Source organism: Bufo gargarizans, chromosome 11 (assembly GCF_014858855.1).
Source record: "Bufo gargarizans isolate SCDJY-AF-19 chromosome 11, ASM1485885v1, whole genome shotgun sequence".
Classification (NCBI taxonomy): Eukaryota; Metazoa; Chordata; class Amphibia; order Anura; family Bufonidae; genus Bufo; species Bufo gargarizans.
The window spans coordinates 10337473-10347908 of NC_058090.1; positions in this window are offsets into that span (position 1 = coordinate 10337473).

Consider the following 10436-nt stretch of genomic DNA (forward strand, 5'->3'; position numbering starts at 1 on the left):
CTGGGTGACAGGTATGGGTTTAGTGACAGAATTAGACTTGGAAATGCACAGTAGCGGGTGTGTGAAGTTATTCTGAATGTCCCTATGTGCACCTTCAATATGATCTACCCTTTTAGGGATAGATTTCAAATAGCTCTGATATAGCAGAAACCACTAAATTATGAAATTGCTAAATTGGGAATTGTATTTCAACCCAGAACAAGAAATGTGCTTGAACGGACACTAAATAACTCGCCCAGCTACAGCACTAAGGACAGATTTAGCTGGATATAAATTTGAGGCCTAGTATTTAGGCGCTGGGTGACAGGTATGGGTTTAGTGACAGAATTAGACTTGGAAATGCACAGTAGCGGGTGTGTGAAGTTATTCTGAATGTCCCTATGTGCACCTTCAATATGATCTACCCTTTTAGGGATAGATTTCAAATAGCTCTGATATAGCAGAAACCACTAAATTATGAAATTGCTAAATTGGGAATTGTATTTCAACCCAGAACAAGAAATGTGCTTGAACGGACACTAAATAACTCGCCCAGCTACAGCACTAACGACAGATTTAGCTGGATATGAATTTGAGGCCTAGTATTTAGGCGCTGGGTGACAGGTATGGGTTTAGTGACAGAATTAGACTTGGAAATGCACAGTAGCGGGTGTGTGAAGTTATTCTGAATGACCCTATGTGCACCTTGAATATTATATACCCTTTTAGGGATAGATTTCAAATAGCTCTGATACAGCAGAAACCACTAAATTTTTAAATTGCTAAATTGGGAATTGTATTTCAACCCAGAACAAAAAATGTGCTTTGACGGACACTAAATAACTTTCCCAGCCACAACAGGACAGCGGTAACGAGAGATTTAGCGGGATATAAATTTGAGGCCTAGTATTTAGGCGCTGGGTGACCGGTATGGATTTAGTGACAGAATTAGACTGGGATATGGCCAAAAAATAACCACACTATTGCTGGTTAAATGCACTTGGTGATGGGCGCAGCTTGCCCCTGATGTAGTATATGGCCAAAAAATGAACAGACTATTGCTGGTTAAATGCACTTGGTGTCACAGCTTGACCAACCACACTACTGAGGGTTAAATGCACTTGGTGACGGGCGCAGCTTGCCCCTGATGTAGTATATGGCCAAAAAATGAACAGACTATTGCTGGTTAAATGCACTTGGTGACGGGCGCAGCTTGCCCCTGATTTAGTATATGGCCAAAAAATGAACAGACTATTGCTGGTTAAATGCACTTGGTGTGATAGCTTGACCAACCACACTACTGAGGGTTAAATGCACTTGGTGACGGGCGCAGCTTGCCCCTGATGTAGTATATGGCCAAAAAATAAACAGACTATTGCTGGTTAAATGCACTTGGTGTGACAGCTTCACCCTGATGTAGGCTTTAGCCAAAAAACAAACGCACCATTGAGGGTTAAATGCACTTGGTGACAGGCGCAGCTTGCCCCTGATGTAGTATATGGCCAAAAAATAAACAGACTATTGCTGGTTAAATGCACTTGGTGTGACAGCTTCACCCTGATGTAGGCTTTAGCCAAAAAACAACCACACCATTGAGGGTTAAATGCACTTGGTCGCAGCTTGTGCTGGCGCACCACAAGACACAAAATGGCCGCCGATCACCCCAGAAAAATGTGACTGACAAACGGTCTGGGCAGCCTAAAAACAGTGAGCAATTGAGGATCAGCAGCTCAATGATCCACAGCTGCAGATCGATCAGTTAATCAAGTCCTTTGGAGGAGTTAGGCTGGTTTCACACGGGCGTTGCGGAAAAATGTGCGGGTGCGTTGCGGAAACACCCGCGATTTTTCCGCGCGAGTGCAAAACATTGTCATGCGTTTTGCACTCGCGTGAGAAAAATCGCGCATGTTTGGTACCCAAACCCGAACTTCTTCACAGCAGTTCGGGCTTGGGATTGATGTTCTGAAGATTCTATTATTTTCCCTTATAACATGGTTATAAGGGAAAATAATAGCATTCTGAATACAGAATGCATAGTATAATAGGGCTGGAAGGGTTAAAAAAAAATAAAAACGTTAACTCACCTTATCCCCAAGATCGTGTAGTTCCCGGTCGGTCTCTTCTCTAGCTGTGGGCTTGGGCTGAATGACCTTTGGTGATGTCAGATCACATGCTCCAATCACATGGTCCATCACCATGGTGATGGAGCATGTGATCTGACATCACCAAAGGTCCTTTAGCCACAGCTAAAGAAGAGACCGACCGGGAACTAGGCGATCATGGGGATAAGGTGAGTTAACTTTTTTATTTTTTTTAACCCTCCCAGCACCATTATACTAAGCATTCTGTAGTCGGAATGCTATTATTTTCCCTTATAACCATGTTATAAGGGAAAATAATACAGTGAATAGACTGTCACCTAGAACCCATGCGTGAAAATCGCACCGCATCCGCACTTGCTTGCGGATGCTTGCGATTTTCACGCAACCCCATTCATTTCTATGGGGCCTGCGTTACGTGAAAAACGCAGAATATAGAACATGCTGCGATTTTCACGCAACGCATAAGTGATGCGTGAAAATCACCGCTCATGTGAACAGCCCCATAGAAATGAATGGGTCAGGATTCAGTGCGGGTGTAGTGCGTTCAACTCACGCATCGCACCCGCACGGAAATCTCGCCCGTGTGAAAGGGGCCTTAATCTGCCTAATCTCGCCCTACTGTCGCAGCCGCAACCTCTCCCTACGCTAATCAGAGCAGAGTGACGGGCGGCGCTATGTGACTCCAGCTTAAATAGAGGCTGGGTCACATGGTGCTCTGGCCAATCACAGCCATGCCAATAGTAGGCATGGCTGTGATGGCCTCTTGGGGCAAGTAGTATGACGCTTGTTGATTGGCTGCTTTGCAGCCTTTCAAAAAGCGCCAAGAAAGCGTCACAAAAGCGCGAAGAAAGCGACGAACACCGAACCCGAACCCGGACTTTTACGAAAATGTCCGGGTTCGGGTCCGTGTCACGGACACCCCAAAATTCGGTACGAACCCGAACTATACAGTTCGAGTTCGCTCATCCCTATGTTTCAGTTTTTTCTGCGCGGGTGCAATCCGTTTTGATTTGTTTTTCACACGCATGAAAAAAAAAAACGGAAGGTTTCACATTACCGAGTTTTCCAAGCGGGTGTAATGTGTGAAATCACCCGCACTGAATCCTAAGCCATTTATTTCAATGGGTCTGTTCACATGAGCCGTGTTTTTCATGCGTAATTTCTGCGTTATGTGGGAATCGCGACATGTTCTATATTCTGCGTTTTTCACGCAGTCCTGTCCTATAGAAGTGAATGGGGCTTCAGTGAAAAACCCATTGCGTCTGGATGTAATGCGTTTTTCACTGATGGTTCCTAGGAGATGTCGTTTGCAAAACCTTAGGTTTTTTTCCACGGGCGTAAAAAACGCATCAAAACTAATTGCACCAGCACGTAAAAACTGAAACACTGAACTCAACTGCAGACAAAACTGACTGATTTTGCAAAATGGTGCGAGTTTTACTGAATGCATCCTGTGCCAATCTGAATCATTTACGTGAAAGAGTCCTTACAAACAACATCAGTGAAAAACGGATGCAATGCGTTTTTCACTGAAGCCCCATTCACTTCTATGGGGCCAGGGCTGTGTGAAAAATGCAGAATACAGAACATGCAGCGATTTTCACGCAACGCAGAAATGATGCGTGAAAAACAACGCTTATGTGCACAGGCCCATTGAAATGAATGGGTCAGGATTCAGTACGGTGCTATGCGCTCACTTCACGCATCGCGCCCGCGCGGAAAACCCGCTCTTGTGAAAGAGGCCTAATGCAAGTGTATTCATTATTTAGTATCCGCAGACAGAAGGAGGATTCATCAAGACAGACCCTTTTTTGTGTGACGCTGCCCCATTCATGAGCTGTTTTGTCTGGGGCTGCTGCAGCATTGGAGATGCCAGGTGGAGTGCCCACTGCTGGAGAAATGTAGTATTGCATGAAAGCCATTCAAACGGATAGCCAATTAACAATTTTATATCAAGACACGGAGGCTCCTATTGCTTAACCCTTTCTTTACTGACACACAATAGCAGCAAAGAATTCAACAAGAAAATCAGCTAATGGGTACACGGCCCTCCCCTTTAGTCCTAGTATAAAGGGAACACCCCTTCAGTCTGTCTTCCTCTTTCTTTGCTGCTGCACACAAAGTTAAGTACCCCACCTCCCTGCCTGCAGGGCTGGTGGTATTATATTCATATTATTGATTGGTTTTTGCATTGATATGATATATTCTGTTGTTTTTTGGTTTGGGGTGCCGTTTTTTCCCCTTATTAGGTGAAGGGGTTCTATTTTACCCCTCTGTTGGATTGGTCCGGTTTCCCTTGCGGTCCGGTTACCGCATCTGCTTCTACCCCTCCTCTTGCCTCAGGTAGCTTTTCCTGCCTCCCCCCTTTTCCCCCTCCCTTTTGTACCTGTTCCACTCCTCGACCGGAGTTCGGGGTGTTCTTAATCGCGTCTGCGTTTATCTGTGCGCCGGGAGCCCGAGATCTCGCTTCTAATCGCGAGATCTCGGGTGCCTTCTCCCCGTCGCCGGCTGCCGCTTCCCGCCGCCTGCGCTCATTGCGAGCGAGATCTCGCGAGACCGCCCGGGATTTCGGCCACCATTTTGAGTGACGCACCGCAACTGGTGTCAGATCTCTCCGGCGGCAGCAGCGGACGGCGGCCCCTCTCTCACAGGGTGACTTACTCTGTGTAGAGCGCTAGGTTTACTCTATTATTTACTTAGTCAGGGTCTTGTTAGGTCTATCCCCAGTTACCTTTTGACATTGGGGCATATTTATACACGGCCTGCACTATGTCTATGCACAATACCGCCCCTTCAGCCCAGGGGACCCCTTCTCTTGGGGATTCTCTCCTGTCCCCTCAGAATTTGGGGATCATCCCACATACAGGGAGCACTACTCCTGCTCCGCAGGATGCGCAGACCTTGTCCCTGCAGAGATCGATTTCTGAGGCCATTGCCTCGGCCATGGGGTCCGTGTCCTCTGTCCTGAGGCACTCTATTTCTCAAGCACTTAGCGCCAATACGTCAACCACGGTATCCCCTAGCAACGCTCCTATCCCAGCCCCTGATGCCTCCAGAAATAATGTGAATGATGGCCTTGTTCCATCCAATGACAGCGCCCTTCGGCCGCGCAAAAGAGCCTGTCCGCGCCAGGCAGAACGAGCACGGCATTGGAAGTCTGCCCGGTCTCAGCCCGAGCTGGATTCTGATTCTAATATGGAATCTGAGGAGGAGGCTTTGATCGAATCCTATAATGATGTAGAGGATTTGGACATTGATGGGACGTCCGTCTCCTTTTCTTTGTTACCCCGGCGACCGGCGGACCCTGGCCCTTCCGTCTCCCTTGTGGATCCGACGGGGGTCCCGTTATTTGACCCAGATTCCCTGCATCACCCCAGGTCCGCGGAGTGGCTCCCCGCTCCTCACGTTGCCGATTATCTGGAGTCCATGGTCCGTAAACCCCTTAGCAAGGAGACACGGAATAAACTCCGGGCAGAATGCCCCCGCCCGGCGATACCTAACAAGGTATGCGAGACACCGGTCGTGGACCCAAAGATGGTCCAGTTCCTGTCCAAGACAGGGTTTAGTCCAAAGAGAGGCCTAGACTCGGCTCTCAAAGCTTGTCAAGACAAGTTGTTGGACATTATGGGGCCCCTTACTAAAATCTTTGACCTGGCAGAATCTGCCAAGGCGGAGGGTCAAATGGTCGACCCGGAGGAGCTCCGTGGTTGGGCGCAGAGAGCCATTTGCATGGCAGGTAATGCAAACACTTCGCTAAGCATTGAGAGACGCAAAGCCATTTTGCTAAAAATAGAGCCTAAACTGACTAATATGGCTCTGTCAGAGTCGGGTAAGGATGCTCAAGGGTTCCTTTTTGGGGATCCCTTCATTAAAGAACTGGGGAAGTTTGTTGGGACCTTTACCGCCCTGGATAAAGCCTAGGCATCGATGCGTAGGGTGTTTAGTAGTAGGGTTTCCGCTAGGACCGGCAGTATTAGGGGCCGTCTGTCCGGCCGCTCCTCATTCCAGACCCGTGGTTCGGGCCGAGGCTCCTTCACGTCCTACCGCCAGCCCACCTATGAGCAGCGACACCAACCGTCCTTCTTCCCTTCCCGTGGTGCTTCCGGACGAGGAAGACCTTACAGAGGAAACCAAAATCTCAGACGCCCACTTCTCCCTCCACTCTACCTCCACTTCTCCCTTTTTCAGAAAGTTATGTAGGGGGCAGACTCCAACATTTTTTGCATGCGTGGATGTTCATTTCCAGCGATCCCTGGGTGTTGTCCACGGTCCAGGGTTTTCATATAGAGCTGGTCGATCGCCCGGTGGTCCCGCCCCCACTTCCCCCCTCATTTCGGTCTCGGTTGTCTCAGAACCTCGTAGACGTCGAATTACGGACATTACACCTCAAGGGTGCTGTGGAGCTGGCCCCTATCGGACAGGGCGGGGTGGTCAGCAGTATCTTCCTGGTGGAGAAGAAGGGCGGTCAGTTCCGTCCCGTCATCAACCTCAAGGCCCTCAATGCCTTCGTCAGGTACAGGCATTTCAAAATGGAGGGCATCCATCTCCTCAGGGACATGCTACTGCCCGGGGACTGGATGGCCAAGCTTGACCTCAAGGATGCCTACTTGACGGTTCCTATAGCGCTTCCCTCCAGGGACCTTCTTCGCTTCCACTGGCAGGGGGCGATATGGCGCTTCACTTGTCTCCCCTTCGGACTTTCGTCCGCCCCCTGGTGCTCCACCAAACTGTTGCGTCCGGTAGTGGCGTGGCTTCGTTGTCGAGGGGTGAGACTGATAATATATCTGGACGATATTTTGATTATGGCCGGGGACCGTACCTCCTTGCTGTCCCACCTTCGGATGTCGGTTCACCTTCTCTCCGCCCTGGGGTTCATAATCAACCGAGAGAAGTCTTGTCTGGTTCCTGCTCAGTCCATGGAGTTTTTAGGGTTCCGGGTGGACTCTCTATCCTTGGCTCTCAGTCTACCACCTGCAAAGGTACGTTCGATTCGCAAGGAGCTGCGTCACACTCTATCTCTGTCGCAGGTTTCCCTGCGTCATTTGGCCAGAGTGAAAGGTCTCCTATCATCTTCCATTCAGGCTATCTTTCCGGCCCCTCTTCACTATCGGGCCCTCCAGCGTCTCAAGATTTCTCATCTGCAGGCTGGTGCTTCTTATGCGGATCTGGTCTCTTTGGATCCGGAGACCAGGGACGAGCTGGAATGGTGGATTGCCAATCTTTCTGCCTAGAATGGCAGGGCCCTGTTTGGCCCGCAGCCGGATGTAGTGATAGAGTCGGACGCCAGCCTTCACGGTTGGGGCGCCCATTGCGAGGGTGTCTCCACGGGAGGTCCTTGGTCCACTGCGGAGTCCCACTTGCACATCAATGCCCTGGAGCTTCTGGCGGGTTCCTTCGCGATTCGCAGCTTCACCTGCGGGAGGGCCAGGGCGTGTATTCGCCTCCGTATGGACAACATCTCGGCCGTCCATTACATCAATTCCATGGGGGGTACCCGCTCGAGGATGTTGACACACCTGGCCAGAAACTTTTGGGATTATTGTCTGTCCCGCGACGAGGCGGTGGTGGCGGAGTACCTTCCGGGATTGCACAACACGCTGGCCGATTGGAACTCGCGCTACATCTCGGATACCAGTGACTGGAGATTAGATGTGGTGGTTTTCTCTACCATCGAATCTCGTTGGGGCCCGTTTTTGATAGACCTTTTCGCTTCACGCTGGAACGCCCAACTCCCCAGATACTTCAGCTGGAGACCGGACCCGGCCGCGGAGGCGGTGGATGCTCTACTTCAACCGTGGTCAGATGGGGTGTTGTATGCTTTCCCACCGTTTTCGCTGATTCCCCGGATTTTTGCCAAGATTCGCCTGCAAGCCTCGGAGATGGTGTTGATCCTTCCCTTTTGGGGCACTCAGTCGTGGTTCCCTCAGCTTTTGGAACTTCTGGTGGAGATTCCCCTTCTACTTCCGTCCCGGATGTCGCTGCTGCTGGACCCTCGGAACCTACCTCATCCGCTGGTACTGGACGGATCCCTTCGGCTGCTGGCCTGCAGAGTGTCGGGCTGTCGTGGCAGGCCGAGGGACTTTCGGAGATGGCTGTTTTCCTGTTGGAGAGTGCGTGGGCCCCGGGTACCAGAAGAGCCTACAGGGCAGCTTGGAGATCTTGGGCAGGTGTGTGCCTCCTTCGGCACGTGGATCCCACTACGGCCTCTGTAGGCGAAATAGTTCAATTTCTTAGTTCCCTTTTTGAGGACGGGAAAGCCTATCGTACTATAAACGTGTTTCGGTCGGCTATTTCGTCTGGACATATGGGTTTTGATGGTTGTCCTGCTGGTCGTCATCCTCTGGTGTGCCGTTTGCTTAGGGGTTCCCGTTTTGCGAGGCCTCCTAGGCCTCGTTTTTCTAGTTCTTGGGACGTTTTATCTTTCCTTTCTGCCTGGCACGCCAATGAGGACTTATCCCTTCGCCAGCTGTCGGCCAAATTGGTTACCCTTTTTTGCCTTGTCTCTTGTAAAAGGGTTTCCGATGTTCGGGCCTTGGATCATGACGCCCGGTCTTTCACCCCGGAGAGCGTCACGTTCAACATTTCTCGGCGTACTAAGACTAACATTACATCGGTTTCTTACCCCGTTTTTCCTTCGTCGGTGGCACTCTGTCCGGTCGCCTGTCTGAGGGAGTACGAGTCTAGGACTCTTTCCTTGCGGTCCTCTTCTGCTCCTCAATTGTTTATTTCCTTCCGGAGGCCCTTTGCCCCGGTAGCTGCTGTTACTCTTTCACGTTGGGTGAAGTGGATCTTGTCTCTCTCTGGTATTGACACTTCCATTTTCACGGCCCATTCCGTTCGGGGTACGGCTGCAACCTCCTTGACTCTGTCCGGGGCACGCCTGGAGGACATCATGAGGTTGGCGGATTGGTCGCGGGTCTCCACGTTTAGGGAATTTTACTTCCGTCAAGATCCGCATCCTTTTCGCCTCCGTGTCTTGATATAAAATTGAATGATTTTCCTAAAATATGACGTAAAGTCATGATTTTATGAAAGACACGGAGGCGAGTATTGCCCCGCCCATTAGTTTTCCCTCCCTGGGGGTTTCGTATGTGCTCTGTTGGGGTTTTGTTCACGTTGTTTGTGTTTTTGTTAATTATTGGACTGATGTTAATTTATTATTGCCGTATTGACATTTCGGTTGCTTCCGGACGTAGGTATGATGTACGCGTCTTTGACGTCTTTGCTATTATTTTTTATTTGTTTCTCTTTAAGGTGGGCCACATTGAGTCGGTTGGACTGCTGTGCGTGTCATTCGACAGGTTCCGGTTTTGACGCCATGCCTTCCTAGTCGGTTGTTCGAGGATGTGGTGATCGTTTCGTTGGAGTTTCCTGGTGCCGGTTGTTCCAGTGTGTTCAGTTGGTGGAGTCGTCGAGTCAAAGAAAGAGGAAGACAGACTGAAGGGGTGTTCCCTTTATACTAGGACTAAAGGGGAGGGCCGTGTGCCCATTGGCTGATTTTCTTGTTGAATTCTTTGCTGCTATTGTGTGTCAGTAAAGAAAGGGTTAAGCAATACTCGCCTCCGTGTCTTTCATAAAATCATGACTTTACGTCATATTTTAGGAAAATCATTCAATTATGTTCACATACTGTACATGGAAGTGACTCTCCACTTAAATAATAGAAGGGCTAAAATGGCTGCACGTGCCACTTATCAACCAACACTTGTCACAATAATAATAATTATTATTTATATAGCGCCACCATATTCTGCAGCACCTTACAAATTCATAGGGTTCATGTACAAAACAAAAGTAACTGGCTAATATATAACTGAAACACTAGGAGTCATACCAAGGGATCTAACATCATACAGAGGAATTCACAGAAGATGATGATTTTTATATTTCCGTTTCATCATCATGATGATGACAAATGATTAATATTATTATTATTTATACCATTTTAATTAGGTAAATTTTATTATCATTACTTCATAAATCTTTAGATTACTACGATAAACATCAACATTATTTATAGTTTTAATTTACATTATTATTGTAATTATTAGTGCTGTTAGTATTACTTTTTTTTATATTACTGTAATTTTAATTATTAATAATATCATTACAGTTAGCATTACTTATATTTCTGCTGTTATTATTATCATTGTAGGGAGAGGGGAGATTTCTGAAACCCTGGCAACCATTTTGCACAAAAATTGACCCATTTTTGAAATTTCCAGCTGCTCTTACCACATTTGAAAAGTGAACATGGAAGTGGGTAAGGTTAGCTATGTAAGTTACATGTGCCATTAACCCCTTAGTGACCAGCCTGTTTTGAGCCTTACTGAACAATATATTTTTGCCTTCCAG